At 49.0% G+C, this 17,500-nt stretch overlaps 1 long non-coding RNA gene across 1 annotated transcript in view; it reads right to left on the bottom strand.

Annotated features, from left to right (window-relative positions):
• Positions 1 to 2,184, bottom strand: part of LOC118792715 — an 8,243-nt gene extending 6,059 nt beyond the window's left edge. Inside the window, exon 1 of the long non-coding RNA XR_005005614.1 lies at positions 1,803 to 2,184. This is a non-coding gene — a long non-coding RNA (uncharacterized LOC118792715). The remainder of the gene's footprint in view (positions 1 to 1,802) is intronic.
• Positions 2,185 to 17,500: the final 15,316 nt, after the last annotated feature.

Raw genomic sequence — 17,500 nt, 5'->3', positions numbered from 1 at the left:
TTTTAAAATTGTCTCACGCAGTTGGCTGACACAGACTGGCATTGTGCTCACTTGGTACTCTGTACGTTGTGATACCGAGTGATTCAGTCAAAAGGACCACAGTAACTGGCAGCTCATGCAGGGATGGACTGAGTGATGTAATGGATACAGGGTCGTTGCCCTGGTTACCGAGGGTCACTCTGAGAAGATGGCTGCTCTGCTGCAGAGAGCAAGTGGTGGAAAGTCTCAGCGCTGCGTTAGTCGCTTCTGTTATCAAGCTGCACTCACCTGCAAAACGGCGCACTTTGATCTGTAGGCAGGGTTCACCTGCCCAGGTGTTTAAAATCAATGTTACTGCTCTGTGTACAGTTCGCACTGAACAGGCATTCAAAAAACAGTTTTTTTTTTTTTACACGTGAGAACCTTTCTACGTTACTGCCATGTTAACTCTAATAAGGACCAAGGAAAATCCCTTGTTTTTGGGGATAGATGGCAGTGATTTGGAGTGCTGTAATCAGGTGAATTTCAGCTGTTCTCAGAGTTATGAGTTATCTTCCTCAGCCAGATCAGTCTTCAGTGTCACAGCAAACGGATGTGTGGGCTGGCCAGCGGGGTTGCTGTGGTAACCTGCGCTTACATTAGCAGCAGAGTGGATGCTGCTGCTGCTAATGTAGCCTCTTCAGAAGAAAAGGGCGGTGCCAGAGGAAAGGGGTGGGGTGGGAGAAAGGGGCGGGGCCAGAGGGAAAGGGAGCTTCCAGAAGGGCACCAAGAGAAAAGGGCAGGGCCAGCTGAGAAGAGCTGGGAATTTTAAGATAGACTTCCTGTTAGGGGCAGTGGGAGTGGGAGGGAGGCTGAGGAACTGGTGTCTGTGGGAAAGCAGGAGATATGTCACACAACCGCCCTAGATGTCTGTCACCAATACCTCCCACAACACGCCCTGCATATATGGGTTTATTTTTTATTAAAAAATGTTTTGCCCAAAACAAGCAATGGGGAAGCTGACATTATAGTGAGTTATACAGTTACATAGATGCATGAAAATAAAACTAAAAACTACCATACTATACTCTCCATGCCTCCACAACAGCAGCCACAGATCCTGGCCGGTACACTTCTGTGTTCGCCATATTATGTTGTCGTGATGTTGCTTTAAACGTTTGATATATGTTATCAATCGCTAACTCCAAGGGTTCAACATTTTCCAGGCTTGAGATAGGCTTTGCATTAATTTTTCACACCACACGCACCCGGCAGACTGTGAAATCTCACGCATCTGTCTCGGCATGCTGGAACTGACTTTCCTCTCTCTGCAGTATGTCTCTCTGTCATGGCCTCTTATGAGCTGTACGCGAGCAGTTTCAGAGATTTAACGGTATTTTCTGGGAGTCTCTCACAGCACAGATAAAGGGAAAGTGTGGAGATATATGTGGAGGGAAGTGGAGAGGAATATCTTTCAATTAATTGTTAAAAATGTAAAACTTCATTTCTGTTTTACATCAATGTAGTCATTTCCAATTCAGTAACACTGAACAGCAACTCATTGCTGCGGTACTGTAATGTGTGTGTGTGTGTGTGTGTGTGGTGTGTGTATGTGGTGTGGTGTGTGTGTGTGTATGTGGTGTGTGTGTGGTGTGTGTGTGTGTGTGTGTGTGTGTGTGTGTGGTGTGTGTGTGTGTGTGTATGTGGTGTGTGTGTGTGTGTGTGTGTGTGTGTGTGTGTGTGTGTGTGTGTGTGTGTGTGTGTGGTGTGTGTGTGTGTGTGTGTGGGTCTCAGCCTCCTCGCAGCGGATCTGTAACCCCACTCCTGTGTGGCCGGGCTCCCACCTGCTGTACAGAGCAGCTCCTCCTCCTCCTCCACTCGGCCGGAACAGTGTGGGAGTGACAGTCACAGAGTCTGAGGGCTGTTTAGGTCCCCAGCGTTTCGCTTCTGAAGGCTCCTATTTTCCCATCTCGCTCCTCCTCCTCCTCTTCCTCCTCTTCTCTCTCTCCTCTCGGTGGCTGCAATGTCACTCATCTCTCCTTTCAGGCTTTTCTGCTGTTGAGCCAAATATTCATACCTGGTTGTATTCCCAACACAGGAAAAATAATGTCTGATCCAAAACGTGTTAGGTTGAAAACAGTGGTTATAGGGAACATAAATCTCATTTGCCCCTTACTCTCAAACTAGGCTATTATTGGCTGAAACAGAGAAAAAGGACTTTCACTCCCTGAGGAAAGGCACTGCTGTGACCCATTCTACTTTAGAAAGGAGGATTACGCAATCTCTGCCTCTCTGCCCCCCCGACTTGCTGCGCCTGTAATCTGTGCCAGCGTGCAGTTCAGGGGGTGGCTCAACGCCCTTCAGGAAACCTTTTTATTCTCTTATATTTTTCCAGTGAAGCGTTTATGTTTAAATTCATAATTGTCAAGGTTTTGTTGATGACTCGGAATGTCAAAGAATTTGAATTCTGAACATATTGAGAACCTTGTCACCATGAAGGCATAGTGATCTCCAGTGAAAACACACATATTTCCAATCATACCAGCAACAGCATGAAAATCAGAGTTCTGTAAACGCAAAGGATTTGAGTGAGTGCCCGTAAGTACAATGCAATCAGCCACGGAAAGGTGATTACGACCTGCCAGAGCTCCGACAGAGGGTGCGGTAATCAGGGCAATCAGTGACTGTGGGCCTCAGACCCTTCAGGGTGGAAGTTGGTGATGTCTCATGCATTCAGTTCGTTATGTTTGATTCCTGATGTAAACCTGATAATGATCTGGACTGCAGAAAAGGTTTCACAGCCCTGTGTTACCCAGCAGAGAATGCGCTGAGTAAAGAGAACATCGTATTTTGAAATGGCCGAGCAGCAGGGCCTGGTCCCTGAGTGTTTGTTTTGCACTCTCCCTCTCCTCCTTTCCTTCCTCTCGGAGAGTACGGCGTTATCTCCGGCACATGGTGATTCTTCCTCACATGCAGGCTCAGACCCCAGTCTCCTGCTGAGTGACGTGACCTTAATGAGGCTCTTTCAGAAGCCGCAGATGGAGGCCAGCCCTCAGCAGGGACCGCAAAGGGCGTGGGCCGTCTCCATGACGATGAGGGTGGGCAGAGGCTGTCGCCACCTGTGTTAAGCCCTTTCTCTGTTCCTACGGGATGTTAGGCATGACAGAGGAGGCTGTGGCAGGCATGGTTTCACCTGGTGGGAGAACAAACACCTATATTGAGAGAGATTGATAAAAACTGTTGGTGACTGTTAATGAAAAACTGCATTTTCACCCTCCTGCTACAGGGAGGGGGGGCCGGCGGAGGCGTCAGGCGGCAGGAACTTCCTCGCACAGCTTCCTCCCTCTCACACCTCCTCTCCCTCCCTCTCCCTCTCTCTCCCTCCCTCTCTCTCTCCCTCCTTCATATCCGGTCACTGCCACACTGAGTCATGCACACACACACACACACACACACAGACACTCACACACACACACACACCTGCACTGTCTCAGAACCCAATACACATGATAACCTTTGGCATTCGTATGCTACTGTGGATAACGGAGTAACATCCTCACACTGAATGATAGCTTAAGGGTTTTCTTTTATTCTTTTCTGACATTAGAGCAGATGTAAGATGGACAGAGAATGAGAGGCGGTAGGTGAGAGAGGGAAGGAAATGCAGGAGAGAGAGGTGTAGAAAAGAAAGAGGGAGAGAGTCAGAGGGAACAGGAGAAGAGGAGGAGAGAACAGGAGAGAAGGGGAGGAGAACGGGAGCGGAGGTGAAAACAGTGTGCAGAGAGGGAGAGAGAAAGAATGAGAGCACAGGAGAGGGGAGGAAATGCAGGAGATGGAGAGAGAAAAAGAGGGAGAAAAACAGAGAGACAGAGAGAGAGCAACAGAGAGAGGGGGAGACAGACAGCACGGGAGGAGAGAAGAGCATGCAGACAGGGAGAGTGTGAGCAGGACCCTGCAGCTGAGCTGAGCAGCTCACCTTGATCAAGGTCAGGTGCTCCTCCTGGGAGGCCGAGCTGAGTGGGGCCTGCAGTCCAGTCGAGAGAGAGAAAGAGAGACTCTGCTCACCCCAGTGCTCTCACATACAGAGAGAGAGAGAGAGAGAGAGACAGAGACAGAGAGAGACAGAGATGCCTCATTCACTCAGCTGACAGAGACATGAGGAAATCCTGCATTCTTTCACTTTTCCTAACAACACTTATTTTCATCACCAGTGTCTGTTTTCTTTCACAAAGAAGTGACAGAATGAAACAGGTGGAAGATCTGATTGCTTATAATTAGAACAACTGCCCCATCCCTGAATTCACACACTTTCTCTCTCTCTGTGTCACACACACACACACACACACACACAGAGTTCAGAACACAGTCCTGCTTCTTTGACTCTTCAGATACTGATAGAGGTGGCATATTAGGCAACACTCATGGGAGTTCAGCTGAAGTGTGATGATCACATTTGATGATAATCTCTTTTCTCTTGAATAAAACATCCCTGCTGTGGCCAGTCCGCCTTTGGTAATGCCAGCAGGACTACAGTATTATAACACACCCTCTGACATCACTCAGTTACAGATCTGCCTCTGGGGTTTGTCTGTGAGCCGCACTTCACCAAACCCAAACCAACTACAGCCTAATTCTGGTGTAAATGCAGCATTTCCTGCAGGCTGGCTTGTACAACATGCTTTGTTCAGTGGTTTGTTTGTGGCCTTTTTTATTGATATTTCGGGTCCTCTCTGCACTTTCCTATTTCAATGGAGTTTTTGGCCACTGTGGTGATTCACCAATCCAGACAGAGGAAGTTTTTGTGTGACTTTTTGGCGATCCACTTCCTCATTCCACATCCTGTCTACTGACTGTGCCTCTTCTCAGAAATCCAGTGCTTTCTGCCTCAAAGTCTGTGAAGGGTGAGACCTCACAGCACGGTGGGGGTCATAACCATGACGGATGGCATGACTTAACGCTTGTGCTCATTACAGACTACATGGATTATTATCAATTTAAACAACAGCTATAGCAAATGGGATGCATAATTGAATCTGTGCTACTGCCATTGAAAATGGTTTTTGTTCCACTTTAAAATGAGCAGCAGCAATCTCCTGCCTCTGATTTTTTGAATATTGTTTTTAGTAATTGTGTGTCTCTGCCGCGTTGGATAATCAGCTAACAGAGATCAGCACAGGCATGGCCTATAGCAGTTTGCAGTGGGATGGGACTGCCAGTTCTCTCTGCTGCCGTGAAGAAACCGGGAGAAGACCAGACACTCGGGCACACTCAATTAAACATGGAGGGCATTGTGCAGAAAGGCCTTCCTTAGTGACCTCTATTCCACAGGAAACACAGGGTCAGCTTACACTGAGCTCCAGTGGCCAGAAACTCGCCCTTTCCTTCCAACACTAATCTCACATTACATGTGTTTGAGTGCCATGCAGACTAACACAACACAGGGGACTATCAGCATAAGCAGTGAGTTTTCCCCACACATCGTGCACGGTACTCTCAACCTTCAGGAATCACACCTGTCCACGGTAGCTCCATTCTTATAAGTGGTTCATTCTTACAGAATTACAGGTGATACATTTGTTTTAAACCACCTCATATTGAACTGAGTAATGTCCTTAGCTGATTTCATTCAACATTATAAAATCATATTTGAATGTATAGTTTTTCTGTATCATCTTACATTAAATAAAAAATTCAAGGCTGGTGTGGCATTGCCATTGTGTCACAGATTTTTCCAGAGTACCAAGTGTCACTCATTCAAAGTTTTGTTTTCTGTCCTCTGCTGAGTGTGGTCTTTTTTGAGCTAAATGAAAATTAACGTGGGTTTTGTAATATTGCATCTTCCTTCATTCAGCAAAGAGCAGGCACCCGCGGTTACAGCAGCCCTGATCTGACATTCAAACACAGTGACGCGCTACACTGCGTCAGACTGGCCCCTCCCACAGCCTGAGCTGAAGGGTCTGCCTCGATACGCACAGGGAGCGTCGCGGTGTCTGCGTGTGAATGCAAACGCTCTCCGCGTTCGCTGACGGCAGACAAGCGTTCCGTCCGGAGGGGTGCAGCAACAGGGTAAAAATAGCACCACTAAATGGGTTGGAAAATCTCATGTAACAAGTTCTACTTTTGAGATCTCAGGCATCTGGGTGTCATGCCAGAGTGTGGTGTGTGTGTGTGTCAGGGCTTCTGAAATCACTGACACTCTTCGGGTTGAGGAGGAAAGTTAAATGGGCTCAGTTAAGATGGTGATTAGCTGAGTCAGATGGTGAAGTGTCTGGCTGGAATAAAGGCTTGCAGCCTCTCAGCATCACAGGTGACGAGTCCTGCTGAAGACTCAGCACACAGGCCATTGTACTGCGGTCTAATTTTACATCTGTGATGAATACAGCTTTGCAGTGATGAAGTCATGTCCCACGACAAGGTACTCCTGACAATGGGAAATCCCAGCTGACTAATACACACCCATTTATCACAGCAATCTGTGGCAGTTTCATCTGGAAAGGTGCTACACTTAGCCAAATTTAATTGATTGTTTGATTGACTGATCGAATGATATTTCACACTTCTGGGACCAGCAGTAAGCAGACCTTAGACAGGAAGTACTCTCTGGGTACTTCCTCCCTAAACTGATTCAGAATCAGCTTGTCCTAACTCTGTTACTGCGTTTGCAAAAAGATGAACGAGGTCAGCACTTTGGGGTAGAGCTTGTGTGCACCCTTTCCTTCTAATTTTAAGAAATAAGACAGCTCCTGTCTCACAAGAGAGGAGAAGGGGAAACCAGACGTGGCCCCACCCAGACAGGTGAACAGGCTGGCCTTTATCTCTCCCCAGGTGTGACTCACCTGTAGGCGTAGACATCATGATCTCACACAGGAGGAAGAGAGAGAGTCACAGCATACAGAGGGAAGGGGCTGTCCTCGGCGGTTTCGGCTGGTCAGGCCGTGACACATATAAGCTCTCCTGACCGTGTAAGCTCTGATCATATCTCAGTTTCAGTTCACGTTAAGGCATGGTGTCCTGCCGGTAGATATTTTTACGTGATCATTGTATTGGTGATTCAAGCCTGTCTGTGAATGTGGACGGGGAAGAAGGGAGCTTCCACACTGGAAAAGGCAACAGAACCTTCCAGACCTCCCATTTCCTCTTCTTATAAATCACCAGGAGCAAATGCCAGACATCAAAGTGCAGCATTTACTGGAAGGACACTGAAAATAAAATCCCCATACTTATTTTTGTTATGGCTAAAAGTGAAAACAGAATAGGGGAGAAGTCACTGCTCAACATGTAGCAATGTCCAGCATGTCTCAGCTTGAAAAAGATGGAAAAAAGTACAATTTACTTATTGAGTATATTGTGTACAAAAAATGAAAGGAAACCCATGAAAAACCCTTCAAAGGCAGAATATGAGGTCATCTCTGCTCTGACCCTGTGAATTATTCCATTAAAAACTCGTCTTCAATGACACTGACATCAAACAGGCAATCATACGCCTCTCCTTTGGCCAGCTGGATCTCTTCTCTGGTTTGTGGACCTTTAAGGAACTCTGTGTGTCTCCCTTTGGTATGTGGAACAGGCTGTTGCAGACCAAATGTGTGTGTGGCTGCCTGTCCTGCATGTGTGTGTGTGTGTATGTGTGTGAATGTGTGTGTGAGTGTCTCATGTGTGTGTGAGTGTCTTGTGTGTGTGTGTGTGTGAATGTGTGTGTGAGTGTCTCATGCGTGTGTGAGTGTCTTGTGTGTGTGTGTGTGTGTGAATGTGTGTGTGAGTGTCTCATGCGTGTGTGAGTGTCTTGTGTGTGTGTGAGTGTCTCATGCATGTGTGGGTGTCTTGTGTGTGTGTGTGTGTGTGTGTACTGAGCTGAGAGGAAATAGGAAGCACTGTGCATGGGTGACATGTCTCACTGTGTCACTGCCGGAACGGCGTTCTGCGGAAGAGGCACATTGATTATGCAGATCGGCTGATGGAGGTGCTGCAGAAAGCCTCTGAAAGGATGGCATCAATAATGCAGGCCTCAGATCTCTGCTGGTGCAGGGACCACATTTAGCGTTTAGAAAATCCATCAGTGTGAGCCACTCATGGCCTTCCCCTCTGCCTTTCACCATAAACAAAGATACTGCAGGAGAACATCACTGTGTGTCAGTCAGACAGCCAGCGTGGGGATTTCCTGTTTCCCTAGTGCCGTGTGTGTGTGTGTGCATGTAGGTATGTACACGCTTATGTGTGTTTGATTCTCTGTGTATGTGTGTGTGTCTGTGTGGTGTGTGTTTAACTCTGTGTGTGGTGTGTGTGTGTGTGTGTGTGTGTGCTTATTTGTATTTGACTGTGTGTGTGTGTGAGTGTGTATGTGTGACTCTGTGTGTGTGTGTGTGTTTGTGTGTGTGAGTGTGTATGTGTGACTCTGTGTGTGTGTATGTGTATGTGTGTTTCCTTACTCCATTTCTGGCTCTCTGCCTCCTTCTTGGCTGACAGGAACTTTAAGCTTACAGAAGCTGCTGAGCATTTGGAATGAATAATTTAGGAGGAGGGTGGGTGAGAGCACAGGGCCGGGTGCCTCGGGTGTCACTCATGGATGGGTGTTGTGTGCGTCTGCGCCCCGGTCTTTGCCATGGAGACATTCTGGTTCGGGGAGTGGCGGCGCTCACTTGCGTTCCTCAGACTCTTCTGGGTTTGTGTGTCTCTGCTCTGCGTTAACACCTCTCCTGCAGCACAGCTGGTTTTCTCCTTATTTTTTCCGCATCTCTGCTGAGGGAGGCTGAAGACGTTCCATCCACCAAGTACAAGGAAGCTGATGGCTGCGCTTAGCATCTGAAGATGAGAAAATACATACAGTATTCATGCAGCAGTTTGTCCGTAACATGACAAAAAGCTCTGTAGTGTTCATTTGACAGAGAAAAGCATATCATTAGACATAAACGGTTTGACTTGGCTTAGGCCAAACGAGGGCTCCATCATGTGAAATACACTGAGCACGTTTGAGCGCTACGGCTGGTCCCTCGTTCATTGATTCTCAGAATTAATTTTTCCTTTTGTTTACTCCCTCTGTGTTTTTGTGCCCTTCTTATTTACAGCTGCAAAAAGAGAAATGGCTGCAGCCCAAGCCTGTGTGCAGCAGTCCGCCTCTTCTCTCCGTCTGATTGGCTGCTTCTTGCTGCGTACGCGCTGAGTGGTGTGGCATGCGCCTCGTGGCTTCAGCGTGCGGACCCCCAGAGTCGCGAGGCGCTCTAATCACCGGCGTGTGAGTTAGCACCTGTCAGTCACTCACCGGGCAGGTGCCCCACGCCTGATCTCTGAGCTGCTCCCCCAGATCCGCACTGCATTCTGGAGATATCAGAGAAATCAGGGTGAAATAAATGGAAGCAATTATCACCACTGTCATTATCATCTTAGCAGCGGCTAACGCTCTGTCTGTGGCGCTGAAGGGTGACAGCCCTGGCAGGTTAGGGAAATGAAGCTCAAATTACACAACAGCTCTCTTGCAAAACCATTTCACTGGGCTGAAGAAATAGATTCTGTTTCTGCTGGCTGTTTATTGCATCTCTGTTACCGAGCCGTTACTGAGGATCCTGAGAGACATCTCTGTCTCTCAGGATCCTCACAGCTGATCACCTCTGATTCTGCAGTTCTGTTACCGAGTGACCCGCGGCTGCTCTCTCAGGATCCTCACAGCTGATCACCTCTGATTCTGCAGTTCTGTTACCGAGTGACCCGCGGCTGCTCTCTCAGGATCCTCACAGCTGATCACCTCTGATTCTGCAGTTCTGTTACCGAGTGACCCGCGGCTCCTCTCTCAGGATCCTCATAGCTGATCATCTCTAATTCTGCAGTTCTGTTACCGAGTGACCCGCGGCTGCTCTCTCAGGATCCTCACAGCTGATCATCTCTAATTCTGCAGTTCTGTTACCGAGTGACCCGCGGCTGCTCTCTCAGGATCCTCACAGCTGATCATCTCTAATTCTGCAGTTCTGTTACCGAGTGACCCGCGGCTGCTCTCTCAGGATCCTCACAGCTGATCATCTCTAATTCTGCAGTCCTTTCAGGCGCGGTGATCGACGCTGAATCAAAGCCACAGAGAACAAAGGCCACCCTCGAAAACTGCATTTTAAAAACAGCTGTTCTCTGCCTGCATATTCATGACCCATTCATGACGTTATCAGAAGGCCATCTGATCATGGATTTAAATCCACTTGCATTAATCAAACTGCGACCACCTTAGAGATTTGAAGGAAGGAGGGAATGGAGGAGTAGAGGAAAAACAGAAAGAAAAGAGGAGGTAGGATGGAGAAAAGCACAGATGCTGAAAGCATTTTTTGATTGATCGAGTGATGCATATTTTGAACACTGTTATCACTGGGCCCACCTGCTGTCAGGAGCCTGCAGGTGCTACAGGTGACATTTACAAGCCTCTGTGTCTCTCTCAGGGGTCTGCAGGTGAGCAGGTGATACTGATGGGCCTCAGTCTCTCTCTCTCTCAGGGGTCTGCAGGTGGGCAGATGAACAGGTGAGAATGTGACTTTACAGCCCTTGGTCTCCCTCTGTCAGGAGCCTGAAGGTGACCTTGGTGGGCCTTTGTGTCTCTCTCAGGGCCTGCTGGATTCACTCCAAACAGGACGAGACCGACCACGGGGTGCAGCACACTCTCTGAGGGCTACATGAGGTTAGCCAAAAAAAGAAAAAATAAAGAATAATCATGGTTGCCTGCTCATTAACAGCTGGTAGAAAGTTCAGCTGAGTTGCATGCTGGTGCCTGAGGCCCCTGTACCGAATGAACAGACACAGTACATGACAGGAGTTGACCGGCAGCGTTATTTGTGAAGCTCTGGGTTAATTCTGTTTGAGAGTGTGATGGGAAAGATTTCCATGTTTGGATTTCTGGCTGGCCGCATCGCAGGAAACAGCACATCCCCTGTAAACAGTACCCAACAGGGGAAGAGCAGCATTTGGACCTCGGGCTGAAGCACACCTGTCTGACAGTCCGATCCATCCACATGAGGCCACACCAGAGACAGGTCTACAACAGCATCTCGCTTTCCGGGAGAAAGACGTTTGAGCAAACCCTCCTTACCAAGCCTGTTTCCAGCGTCTCCATGGCAGCAGGAGCTGGGTTGAGATGAGGTCGTGATGCTGAAACCACCACCCTGCTGGTTGCGACATGGGGGGAGAGGGGCAGAGAGCCAGAGAGCTGCGCTGTGCACTCTGGCGTCTCGCGTGGCCTGGCCACAGAGCAGAGCTATTCCCTCTGAAGCCATAGCAGCCTTACCCTTGTGGGTAAAGTACTGTGTCTGAATTTGAACAAAGTTTCTGCGTATGGAGCAGTGTTGGATTTGGAGCAACGTGAGAATCGTGTAAGCTACTAAGACCAGATGGGGGTGCTGTCAGTGAGGAGTGGAGATGGTGCTGTGCTGGACAGGACATTATCCTCAGGTGTCCAGGATACAGACCGTCTCAGGTGGCTGGAGGGTCTCAGGTAACCCCCTGAGGGCCTGCCCACCCTGGCGTCCGAGGCTCCGCTGGCCTCCCAAGAGAGAAGCTTTGGCTCGGTGGGTTATGTGCCTCATCAGATGTCACACTCCCGTCCTTTGCAAAGTTCATTGGTTTGAGGGCACTCTGGAGCCACCACTGATGTCAATACGGACAGTAACACACACTCTCCATCTTCACCTGCTCACTCTGAGAGTGAGAGATGTACAACATCAAACCCCTCAGCTGCTGCCGGGTCTCTCAGCACAGACCAGAAACGAAGGACATCTAGGAATTTCCCACAACCGCTCAGGTCTGACACAAAAAGTCTGCCTGTCAGACGCATGAAACAGTGGCAGCTAGACATGTGTGGTTTCCCCTGCCTCTGCGGTCCCCGGCCCTCTACAGTGCGGTGAAATTACAGGGCAGAGTGGCTCGGGGGACGTCTCCGTGAGGCAGGAAGAGGTGCTACGCCCCCCCCGGCAAACACCAGATACGTGCGGTCTCACTGTGGGAAAAGCAGTGGGGAATTCAGCCTGGCTGCTGCCCAATTACCCTTCAGTAAACACAAGACATGGCTTTGCATAATGATGAAAAAAACACCCCCCTCCCCCAGCCTGGGGCAGGTGTGTCAGAGAGGGCTCAGCGCTGGCTGTGAGCTGTCGAGAGCTGCCGCAGACGTCACAAACGCCACGCGAAGCGCCTCCCTGGTGAGCGCTCAGATCCTCGATGGGCCCCTCTGTCCCTGTGCACTCACCGGCCCCGTGTTCATTTCACATGTGCAGTTTTTGTGACCATATCAGTCCTCCTCTCCACACTCCACAGACTTTCAGTATCACAACTGAGTCTGTCATTTTGCCGCTGTTGGAGGTATAACTCCTCTGCCCAGCCATAACTCTCCTCCCTCCGAGCTGCTCAGCAGATGTTCTCTGGACCCCCAGGGAGATGGTGGACCCCCAAGATGTTCTCTGGACCCCCAGGGAAATGCTGGACCCCTGCCCGCTCTCTGATAAGGGCCCCCTGCTGTGCTGTGCTCCTGGGAGACCACATGGACACCTGTCCCACAGGTAACGTAGCACACCTGTAAAAGAGAGCACCCGTGGGATTTATGCAGCATGTTATTCTCAGCATGTTATCACCACCTCACGCTGCGCTGAGATATGTGTAAAAAACAAACAAGAAACCTCACACCCCTACATTTCATTTCAAACATCAATGTTTCAATTTACCATTACAAAAACTACTGACAACTGTTTATCATTAAAAGAACATCCCATGAAAAAAAAATCTATGCCCATTTATGCAGCATGAAATATTTATGCCCATTGGCTGTTTCTATTGACTCATTTTAATTGGTCAGAGTCCTCATTCAGTCCCAGCTGGCCGGGCGGAGAGGAACTCAGGGAAGCACAAAGCAGCATTTTGGTCTGATTTTGGGAAACACCATTACCTCAGTGCTAACTGCTCCATCCTGAGGGTCACACCCACATGAATATGAAATATATTTGTAACATACTAAGAAATATATTGTTCAGTCCAATAATATGCCACATTTAGAAGTATAGCAGTAACAATACATGTTGCAATACAACAAAATGGGAATATATTTCCAATATATTTATTGAGCTAAAAAATACAGTTTCTAAAACATATTTCCAATATATATTTTTTGTAGGGAAAAGCACAAAAGCCTCCCCCCAGAAGAGAAGTCCACATATATACTGACAGAGAGGAGTCACTACAATCACTACCAATAGCAGTATGCCGGCTCACTGCAGCAGAGTAACTCAGACCTGCACAGAGCCAAGCGATGAAGCTAAAATATCCTCTCATTCTGAAAAGCTTCGGTCTGCTCCCCCCCCCCCCCAGCCCCTGGGTCAGTCACGCCCCCCCGGCCTCAGACAGAATGCTCATGGTCGTCTCATCATCCTTCCTCATTACTCCGCTGCAGCCACATTCTGATTAGACTGATATTAGCCAATCAGCACGCAGCGGGTCTCCCCTCGCCTCCTCTGCAGATTGCGCTCTGATTCGATGAGGCTGTTTTTTTTTCCCTCATGTTTAACGGCGGGATAGCGGCCCACATACGCTTTCAGTCCTGTGTCTCTGTGAGTCATTCCCTGCGATGTTTCATTACACTGTACACAAAGACACATCGTGCTCTAACGCTATCAGACACGAGAAGAAAAAAATTCATTAAAGCGTACTGTGTGATGTTCCAAGAATTGCAGGACCGTTCAGAATTTCACCCATGAGAAAACATTACAATACATTCGTTATATTTAACTGATATACTACATCTGACCAGAAGTTAACTCACAGACTCGAGCCCCCAGCTAATTACTACTTACGAATCAACGATGCAACAGCACAGCATGAACCATGTGCCTGTTTGTGAGGTATTTTTGTTCAATTATTACAGCGTGGGTGAAAGTTTGCGTTCCACAGAACCTGTCTCAGCTGACAGACACACAGACATTCCCACAGTCCTTCAGAGCTGTAGCAGTAATTTTATCAGGTCGATGCGTCACAGCAATGTTATGTTAGCGTGATGCACCTGCTGGACCCACACCTGGCATTTTCACATGTTGACTCACCTGAATGAACTCTTAATGTGAATCTGCACCACTCCTTTCAGCAAAGCGCTACACACTGGGTGTGCTCTCTCTCAACATTTCGGCAATTCACACCCCCGTCCTGTGAAACCAGCAAAGATGCCTGCAATGCTCTTTAATAAGGGACTCGGAAACACCTGGCACAGCACTGAGATACTCAGCAGACTTGGGGTGTTTGCGGTCTCAGTCCTCTCCTCATCTCTTTTGTGAAGAATTGAAAACGGTCAGAATAATAAGATTTGTGTAATGATTGAGTGAGTGTTACTCGCACAGCCGAGCCACAGCATGTTATAAACCCAGAGGATCCACTAGCACAGCCTGGCTGTCCTGGTTCTGTGAGCAGCCTTCAGGGATGGTCCTTACACTGAGGCACCATGAGGAGATAACGCTGTTTGGATGTGAACCTCCACCCTGTAAGACAAACGCAGATACAGATCCATGCAGCTGCACCACCCTGAGGTTCCCACAGAAGCAGAGGGAAAAGGGACAATATTATCAAACAGCTGCGACATGATCCATATTTATATTATACAAGCATACTGACCTTCCAGAATGTGTCGTATTGTAATTTAATTCTACACTATTATGAGATCTAATATTGTATACATAAAAGTGAATCCATGAATGTGCAATATTCAACATATTTTTTAGTGAATAAAATACAGTACATTTTGATACACATGAAGGAGTTGCTTAAAGTTTTGGTATGGTATTTTCCTGTGTTAAAATATGCTATTATGTCATATTGGAACTTTCAGTGTGGTTTAGATCAGAGTTTTAAAAATTCCCTCTGAGATATCAGAGGACCACAGGGCTAAAGAAAGGTTTTTTAAGCAAGCATTTTCCTCCCTGTCTCAGGGTCACATGGTCTCACCCCACCCTGTCCCCAGGAGCTCGACAGACGTTGACATAAACGTGCCAGTTTCTCAGGTCCTGAGAGAGGTGAGCACTCTGACCGCAGCTCTCACTGACCTGATACTGAAACACACTGTTCATCACACACACCTCTCTTATCTGCGTTTGTTAAGCTCCCACAGCACTCCCGTCTTCATTTGAATGGTGTGGGAGGAGAAGTCCCTCATCTGACTCACACAGTCAAATTACCTGTGCTTTTCAGCGGGGGGGGGGGGGGGGGGGGGGGGGCACATTCTCACTCTGCCCTGCACAAATCCCTCTGCACAAACCCTGCTGCAGGTTACGCAGCGCAAACCAGCGCAGACTGCACTGGGAACAGAGTTAAAGAATACCTCAGCTGCCATGGCAACAGCCACACCCTGTCTCTCCGTCTCTTAGGCTTGAAAAAGGGCGCTGGAGAGGACCACCCCACTGTGTCCCCCCCCCCCACCACCACCACCACCCCCACCCTGTGTTTCACCTGCACCCCACATGCTGACGGAGCCCCTGTTTGCTAAAAACGCACCTCTCGCTATCAGATTCGATAACAGGCTTTTCAGACACGGTTCTGTCAGTCAACGAGAGGCAGCCGGGAGGGAGGGAGGGAGGGAGGGAAGGGGGGAGGGGGGGTCCAAAAACCATGACAAGATGCAGGCGAGTGTGACTGCCTGCCTCTGAGGCTCCCTGAGGCTTCATGAGGCTTCATGAGGCTTCGTGTGTCAGTGCTCCTCAGCCTGGCACTGAAACGGGAGGAGATCAGCGGAACAGAGAGGCCCTGTGGTGCGCCATTACACCGCCAAACCGCCGAAATACAAATAAATAACAACCTGCATGTTTCAGCCATCGGCTCAGGTACAACACTGACAGCGTTTAATCCTGCAATTATTCCCCTCATGCTAGGGATTGTTTATGTCAATCATGCGACTGGATGTGAAGCAATAAAACAGGAAAATCAACTACATTTCACAGCCTCAGATTGCGCGTCTCTTCAAAGCAAGCCTCTAAATCCCTCCCTTACAATAATGTGCTGTATCACAAGCCAGATGTGCCATTCTTTCATGGAAAGGTCTGATTGTGTAGGATGTGCGGTGATGCAGGCACCTCAATGCTGTGAATAACGATGCCCTCCATCGTGTTCAGTCTTTATAAACACACAGCAGCATCTCTCACTGATGCAAACCCAGTCAGCTCAGCTGAAGAGGGCAATGAGTCCAGAAGAACAGGGATATAGCATAATCCATGGGGATAATAACAGGGGCCTCATTCCTTTATTTGCATTAATAGTTAATGTAGTGTTTCAGATGTTCCTGTTGTCATAAGGAGAAGGGAGAACGTGTTCTCTCTGGGGTTCCCCCACTCTCCCCAAGCATATCCCCTGCCTCTCTCTCCCTGCCTCACACATTGCCCTGCCTCTCACACTGCCCTGCCTCTCACACTGCCCTGCCTCTCACATTGCCCTGCCTCACACATTGCCCTGCCTCTCACACTGCCCTGCCTCACACATTGCGCTGCCTCACACATTGCCCTGCCTCTCACATTGCCCTGCCTCTCACATTGCCCTGCCTCACCATCCCCTGCCTCTCTGTCTCCCTGCCTGTCTCCTGCCTCTCTCTCCCTGCCTCATACCTCGCCCTGTCTTTCTGCCTCCCTGTCTCACACGCTACAGTTGGTGTGTGGGAGAGAAGGTGTGTGGGAGTGCGTGTGGGAGAGTAGGTGTGTGGGAGAGAAGGTGTGTGGGAGTGCGTGTGGGAGAGTAGGTGTGTGGGAGAGTAGGTGTGTGGGAGTGCGTGTGGGAGTGGGTGCGTGGGAGTGCGTGTGGGAGAGTAGGTGTGTGGGAGTGCGTGTGGGAGAGTGGGTGTGTAGGAGAGTGGGTGTGTGGGAGTGCGTGTGGGAGAGTAGGTGTGTGGGAGTGCGTGTGGGAGAGTGGTTGTGTGGGAGTGCGTGTGGGAGAGTAGGTGTGTGGGAGTGCGTGTGGGAGAGTAGGTGTGTGGGAGTGGGTGCGTGAGAGTGGGTGTGTGGCTCTGAGCTTGACTGAGCGCTGTTGCCAGGCAGGTTTCAGGAGATGAGACGACACCCAAAGGCCTTTCTTTCCTTTTTTTTTTCCCTCTGTCCTGGATGAGTGTGTTACATAATCCCACTCACCCGCCAGCTCAGAAACTGTTACAGAGGCCTGTGTGATCGAGTTCACGAGCAGGCGTGGGAGGGGCTTGGGGGTGGGGGGTGGAGGGATAAACAGCATGGTGTGATAAGGACAACTCCTCCTCCGCCTCTCAGTACGCACAGTCTGATACCCTGACCCTGATCACAGTGTAACGCGCAGATACCCTGACCCTGATCACAGTGTAACACGCAGATACCCTGACCCTGATCACAGTGTAACACGCAGATACCCTGACCCTGATCACAGTGTAACACGCAGATACCCTGACCCTGATCACAGTGTAACGCGCAGATACCCTGACCCTGATCACAGTGTAACACGCAGATACCCTGACCCTGATCACAGTGTAACACGCAGATACCCTGACCCTGATCACAGTGTAACGCGCAGATACCCTGACCCTGATCACAGTGTAACACGC

This window comes from Megalops cyprinoides, chromosome 17 (assembly GCF_013368585.1).
Source record: "Megalops cyprinoides isolate fMegCyp1 chromosome 17, fMegCyp1.pri, whole genome shotgun sequence".
NCBI lineage: Eukaryota > Metazoa > Chordata > Actinopteri > Elopiformes > Megalopidae > Megalops > Megalops cyprinoides.
Note: the sequence above shows the minus strand (reverse complement) of the source record. Positions and strands in the feature narration are given on the sequence as shown.